This window comes from Erinaceus europaeus, chromosome 21 (assembly GCF_950295315.1).
Source record: "Erinaceus europaeus chromosome 21, mEriEur2.1, whole genome shotgun sequence".
Lineage (NCBI taxonomy): Eukaryota > Metazoa > Chordata > Mammalia > Eulipotyphla > Erinaceidae > Erinaceus > Erinaceus europaeus.
In genome coordinates, this window is record NC_080182.1 from 20,621,467 (window position 1) to 20,628,983 (window position 7,517).

A 7,517-nucleotide genomic window follows, 5' to 3' on the forward strand; every position below is an offset into this window, starting at 1 on the left:
TAACATGTACACTCACTGGTATGCACCCTCCCCTACTTTTTTTTTTTACAAGAGAGTTTTTTTAACAAGACAGGAGGAAAAGTAAGGAGGGATTGAGTACTAGCCAAACACTGATTACTCTATCCCAAAGAAAGCACTTTGTATTCAAAATACTACTTTTCAGAAAACAAAGAAGTAAAAAGAGAAGAAGGAGGAAGCAGAGGAGGAGGACAAAAGAAGGCAGCTCCTTGATGATAATGCAAACCAAATTTCTCTCCTGATAAAGTCAGAAACTGGGGCCAGTTGGTGGAGCACCTGGTTAAGCACACACATTGCAGGGCACAAAGAATGACCTGGGTTCGAGTCCCTGGTCCCCACCTGCAGGGGGAAAGCTTCACGAGTGATGAAGCAGGGCTGCAGGTGTTTCTCTGTCTTTCTCCCTCTCTATCTCTCCTTCCCTTCTCAATTTCTTTCTGTCTCTAATAAATGAATAACTAACTAAATAAATAAAATTTTAAAAGTAAAAGTGAGAAATTTAAAAAAATATATTAGCTAGATGAAGCAAGTAAGCCACAAGACAACCTTACCCATGTGTTGCTAAAATACCTCTGTAATCACTCTGTTCTTCCTATTTTTTTCTTGCTATTTTTCATCAAGCTTTTCAGAAATAACATAACAACTGGTTATTTAATTTACTGTGCTTATTTTTAAATCTCTTTCAGAAATAAAAATAGACTGATAAAAAGCTCTTAACCTCCTAAACACAAAGTAGAAAATACTGTTCTGAGAGAATAAACACAACTGAATGCAACTAGTAGGGAGACACAGAAATTCTTCACCAAGAATTATTTAGAGGTGGCAGGTGGGCCAGTTCTATCAGCAAGATAGAATCCTGTTCAAATCTCCTCATGCACCTGCCCAGGCCTTCCATAACCTTTGCAGAAAGGTGTCTTTCATTTCAGACTTCATCACAGCATCTGTAGCCCCATTTTCAGATCCCTCCAGGCCAAATTAATTTTTATATTTTAGTGTTTCATTTCTTAGCAGAATTTTATATATATATTTTTTTGCTTTAGTCTTTTGTTTTATTTGTTATTGAATTTCTTTGTTGGGCAGGAGGGATGTTTCACAGGCTATTGTAACTGATTTGGTCCATGTGCACAAAAATATCAACCATGAAAGCGTTCCCACCCTTGACCCTTAAGCCATAATCCCAGAATGTCGCAGCCTTAACAGGGCAGAACTCCCCATTGAGTTCACTACAGGGTTCAGCACTAATTGCGTTCAGCAGGCCTCTGTCTGACACCACATAACTGCTTGGCCTTCTCCTTCCTGGTCTGAATGCTCATTCTTTTACTGGTTAATCCTTGAAGCATTTCTTCAGCACGCAAACCCACAGGTCAAGGTTTGCTTCTAGGAAAACCAAGCCTCAAATACCTATTAACCTGGGTGCTCTCACCACAACAGGCCTTAGCACCCCCAAGCGGATGACCGGCCCATTGGGCTTCATATTCATCTTCGACACCAGCTGCCCACTAAGTGACGTATCTCACTCCCCACACTCAGTTCATTTACATTATCCCATCCTTTCGCTTTCTACTCTATTGTTCAGCTATGTAGAATTCTCTCAGCTCTCTCTTTTCCAAATGAACCTTCCTTGGCTCTCACAGACTGCCAGTTAATCCACGGGTCTCTCAAAGTCCTATGTACACAGACAGGCTCTGAAGCTACACTCCCTGGGTTCAAATTGTTTCTGCTACTGCCAACTAAGTGAACTCGCCTAAGTCATTTCATCTCTCCCTTAGCTTCCACATCTGTAAAAATGTATATAAAAGTCAAATCTATTGTTCAGTATTCTTGTGAAAAGGAATCAGATAATTTCTATGCAAAGCACTTTCAGATGACTAGTTCAGAGTCAATGTTAGCTGGTGTTTTGTATTTTATTATCAGTTTATGGGTCTGTTTTCATTGTTAGGGCCTCTGGGGTAAAAGTCATGTCACAGTCATCTTGATAAATGTGTATTAGATAAATAAGTGCACCCTATCAGAGAAAGTCCTCCTGGGAAGGCTAGCAGTTGAAATCGTTGGAGATGAATTTTAGGACTTTATAATTTACATACCACCCAGATGACTTTTCCCTCTTGTAGTTTATATATTATTTACTTATGCCTTTATAAACAGACTTTAAGATTTATTTACTCATTTTTATGAGAGAGACATGAATGCATAAAAAGAGAGACACGACTGTACTGCTCAGCTTTGATTCATGGTGATGCTGAAGACTAAACCTGGAAGCTCTGGGGCCTCAGGCATACAACTCTATGCTCTACCATGTCAGCTATCTCTCCATGCTTAAATTGGCTTTAACCCATCATTTTTCAATCAGGCCTTATGCTGATAAAATGAATATATGAACTCACAATTGTAATATCTTAGTTGTGCTTTTATATTCATTAAAATAAATGCCACCCATAAAATAAAATCTCTCAATCTTTCCAAATGATCTCATATACCTCTGTTAGCATCCCTGTCTTACTTTGGAAAGCTGCCTCGGCAAATTGGCAACCAGTCAAGAGATGTCCAAGAATGTACATGGAGTTTGGATAAATATCAGAACAGCAATCAGTCAATTAACAGGGTCTGAGTTTATATAAACACACTCCATGATCTTTGACACTCAGCTTCTAGCAGCTCAGTGTTCAGGCACAGAAGGCACATGTGCCTTCTGTGACATTCAGAAAATGACTAGTCTCTGCACTCCAGTCAGCATTCCTGAAAAAAAAAAATTGAACAATTAAAATTAAGGGTGGTAGTAGATGATCCTAAGACTAGAGCATGACTCCAACCTTATTCTGACTTGTCTGACATGCCAGAGGTGCATTTTGAAACTGGAGGAAGAAAGAACTGAATAAACAGAAATCAGTTCATGCCTGAGGCTCCAAGGCCCCAGCTTCCATCTCCAGCACCACCATAAACCAGAGCTGAGCTGGGCAATGTTCTGGTGTCTTTCTCTCTCTCTCTCTCTCTCTCTCTCTCCTTCTGTCTCCCTCTCTGCTGTCCCTGTTTCTCTGCATGTATATAAATATTAATGTTAATATATAATATTTTCTCTGTATCACTCATTAAAGTAAGATGAATAAAATACAGATTTTCCTATTTCTTTTTACCTCTACTTTATTTTATAGGACAGAGACATGAAGAGAGGAGGGGAGAAAGGAAGAGAGACAGAAAGATAAACACCTGCATACCTGCTTCACTTCTCCTGAAGTGTGCCCACTGCAGGTGGGGAGCCAGGACTCGAACCCAGGTCCTTGTACAGGTCCTTGCACATAGTACTGTGTGCACTTAACTGGGTGCACCATCACCCATTCCCCTAAACTATATTTTTTTGAAAGAGAAATTAGTCATTACAGTAGTGCAGGGACTAGGCCTGGACAAGAATAAAACTATGCAGGCCTCCATACCACCCTTCATTGTGGGAATATCAAACACATCCCAGTATGAACCATTCTTTCCACTATTCATCAAAGATGACTGTGCAGCCTAGAGTCTTTGTCCCAAGAAAAAAATCCAGGAACTTTTCCCTAAGATATTCACACCATCACTACCCTCAAATATCCACTATTTGAGCTGCAAAATGGAGAATTTAGTTACATTTACAATGGCCTGATTATTATTATCATTATTATTACTATTATTATTATTAATGTCATTTCCAGAGCTTCACTACTCTGAGCTGACTTTTTCAGATGGAAAGAGAGAGCCATGGGGGCCAGGTGGTGGCTCACCTGGTTAAGCACACATGTTACAATGTGCAAGGACCCCCCTGGTCCCCACCTGCTGGAAGAAAACTTCATGAGTGGTGAAACAGGTCTGCAGGTGTCTCTCTGTCTCTCTCCATAGCTCCCCCTACCCTGCCAATTTCTGCCTGTCTCTATCCAATATATAAAGATAATAAAAAAATTAGAGATAGAAAAAAACAGACACAGAGAGAGAGAGAAAGAGAGAACAAACCATGGGCAGATAGTGAAAGGGAAAGATACCACAGAACCAGTGCTTCTTCCAGTGCGGTAGAGACGAGGCTTCAATCTGGTCTCTATGCAGGCGAGCTATTTTGCAGGCCCAATGAGCTAAATCTTTACAAAAGAGATTTTAGAATGTTTGTCCCTGATTGAACTTGAAATTAGAGATAAGCAAAACAAAAATAAACAAAAGAATAGGTAAGTGTGGGGGCCAGGCAGTAGCAGCGCAGCGGGTTAAGCACATATGGCGCAAAGTACAAGGACCCACGCAAGGATCCTGGTTTGAGCTCCTGGCCCCCACCTGCAGGGGGGTGGCTTCACAAGCAGTGAAGCAGGTCTGCAGGTGTCTATCTTTCTCTCCTCTCTCTGACTTCCCTACTCTTCCTTCATAATAGTCAGTATGCTTTCTATTTTTATATTAGCTGTCTTTCCTACCATATTTTCAGCAGAGACCCGGCACCTGCACTGAGCCTGAGTCCGAATAGATGCTCAATAAATATGATTTGAATGACTAAATAGCAGTTTCTTTACTGCAAGGTTCTTAGGTGCTGATGAGCACCAAGTGCCTCTAAAAGAATTTTGTTTAAACCAAGTATGTAGCATTTCTCAAAGTAATTCTGCTCTCTACAGAAAGCCTACTATGTTCAAGGGGGCAGGGCTCTATGGAGCACAGTTTGGAAAATTCTGGGTAAATAAAGATGGAAGAAGAGAGTTCCTGTAAGCCAGAACTTTCCAGAAATCTAGAGAAAATCAAAATTATTTAGAGGTCCTTAGGAAAGAAACACTGTGAAAGATCATGCTGCTCTCATCTTAATTATGTAACATCTCTCAGACTTTTCTGTGAAGATTTACCCACCACAATAGCAATGACTTTTCTGTTGAATCTTCCAGACCCATCAACAGAAGAGTAGAAAGAGGACATGAATCTTCAGCTACCACCAGTATGAATAAAGCAGCATGTTTATATTCTCCTCCTCTTCCTCCTTCTCTTCTTTCTTCTCCTCCTCCTCCTTCTCCTTTTCCTTCTTCTCCTTCTTCCTTTTTTGTTTCCAGAAAAGGTAGCGTTTTTGGAAAATCTACATAGATAAACTTCATTTAGAAATTAATTTGCTGTCATCTTTCCCTGAAATCAGGGCACAGTACAATATAATAGAATTGTCTGTCATATTAGTGTCTAAGAGGAAAGAAATAACATTGCCTTTGAGAAGGACACAAAATGAGGGTGTTCTAGTTGTGATGGTTGACCAACAAACAGTCTAGAGTTGCAGTGACTTAAAACAACAACTGCTGGGAAGGGGTAGATAGCATAATGGTTATGCAAACAGACTTTCATGCCTGAGGCTTCAAAGTCCCAGGTTCAGTCCCCTGCATCACCATAAGCCAAAGCTGAGCAGTGCTCTGGTAAAAAATAAAAAATAAAAACAACTGAGGGAGTTGGGTGGTAGAGCAGCAGGTTAACAAAGCGCAAGGACTGGTGTAAGGATCCCGGTTCGAGCCCCCGGATCCCCACCTGCAGGGGAGTCACTTCACAAGCAGTGAAACAGGTCTGCACGTATCTATCTTTCTCTTCCCCTCTCTGTCTTCCCCTCCTCTCTCCATTTCTCTCTGTCCTACCCAACAACAATGGCAACAACAACAATAAAAATAAATAAATAAATAAATAAATATATATATATATATTTAAAATGCTAGGGGAGGATCCCAGGCAACTACAATTGGTACACAAGGGCATGGGGACACCTCGCTCTACTTGGGCGACATGCACTCTGTGACCGAGTCTATGCTCTATAGGAAGTTTTCGCCTGCAGGCCCATCCTGTCCATCTGCGTCTGTCGGGATGTGTCTACATGCCGCTCACTGGGCTACGCCTACATCAACTTCCAGCAGCCCAGAGAGGGCCCTGGATGCAATGAACTTTGAGGTGACCAAAGCCCAGCTTATCCCCATCATGTGGTCCCAGAGAAACCCAGGGCTTCGCAAGTCAGGTGTGGGCAGCATCTTCATCAAGAACCTGGAGGATTCCATCAACAATAAGGCCTTGTTCACTCTGAGACCCACAAGTCTGCACAGAAGGCCATCAGGCCATCAGGCCAACAGGCTGCTGCTGAATGACCTTCAAGTTGGCAACAACTTAACGTCTGGTGTGAGCGGGAAGCAGAGCTGAGGGCTCAGGCCATGCTGTTCACTAACATCTCTGTGGAGAACCCCCAGGTGGACATGGACAAGCAGGGCCTACAGGACTTCTTCTCCAGTTTGGGAAGATGCTGGGTGTGGAGATGATGAGAGACGGTGGTGGCCACTCCCAGGGCTTCAGCTTTGTCACATTTGAGAAGCGTGAGGGAGTCCAGAAGGCGGTGATGGACATGAATGGAAAGGAGGTGAGTGGGCAGTTATTATATGTGGGCTGAGGCCAGAAGCAGATGGCATGGCAGAGTGAGCTGAAGCGCAGTTTTGATCAGATGAAGCAGGACTGACTAAACCATTACCTATCAACGATGAGAAACTGAGGAAAGAATTCTCCCCTTGTGGAGTGATCACCAATGAGAAGGTAATGACAGAGGGTGGCCACAGCAAGGGGGTTGGCTTTGTGTGTCTTTCCTCCCCAGAAGAGGCAACAAAAGCCATGACAGAGATGAACAGGCACATCATTGGCACCAAGCGAATGTTTGTTCGCCTAGCGTGAACAGGAGCGGGAGGTTGCCTTGACTAGCCAGTACTTGCACTGCCCCTCTACCCTGCGGGCCCTGGGTGGCCCCCTCTTGGGCTCCTTCCAACAGCCCACCAGCTATTTCCTGCCCACCAGCCTCCAGCCCAGGCTGCATATTATACCTCCAGCCCTCTGGCACCCATGCCACCTGGCCCCTGGTAGACAGCTCAGCCATCTAGGCCTTCATCTGCTTACCTTCCAGCAGCCTCAGTGGTCCGGACTCCAGCTATTTCTCAAGGGACCCCAACCCATCCAGCCAGTCCCAGGCTGGATTTCTCCCAGGTGTCACACTCGGTGTCTGACACCCAACAAGTGGCCAATGTTGATACCCAGACCACAGGAGTCTGTGGAGCAGGATGCTCTACATCATGCAGCGCTCACCTGACAGACAAATACTCCCCAGCCACACGCCTTTGGGGTCCAGGAGCCTGCTGTATGTGTGTGCATCCCTGGACAGGAGCTCCCCTGACCAAGTCCATGCTGGTTGCAGCTCTGCCACGTGAGCAAAAGCAGATGATTGGTTCTTTTCTTCAAGGCCACCAAGATCTTCAGACCATTCTCTGAAGAACTCTGTTATTACTACCCCGTCATTGCCTCATCTCACTCAGGGTTTTGCCATTTTACTGCCCATTTTGCAGGCCAGAATCCTAAGAGGACTTAATGGAGGTAGAAGCCTCTGTTAACCATTCCCTATAAGCATATTTCTTCACAGGAAAAGCTCTCCAATTCTCATTTAGGCAACCTGCCACCCCATTCTGGCTGGGCTAAGTATAAACACTAGGTCCACCACTAGAAGTACCTGATGTGGA

General features: G+C 43.6%; 1 pseudogene; it reads left to right on the plus strand.

Moving 5' to 3' along the window:
• The first annotated feature begins 1,801 nt into the window (after positions 1-1,801).
• Positions 1,802-7,272, plus strand: LOC103108580 (polyadenylate-binding protein 1-like; annotated as a pseudogene).
• The last annotated feature ends 245 nt before the right edge of the window (positions 7,273-7,517 follow it).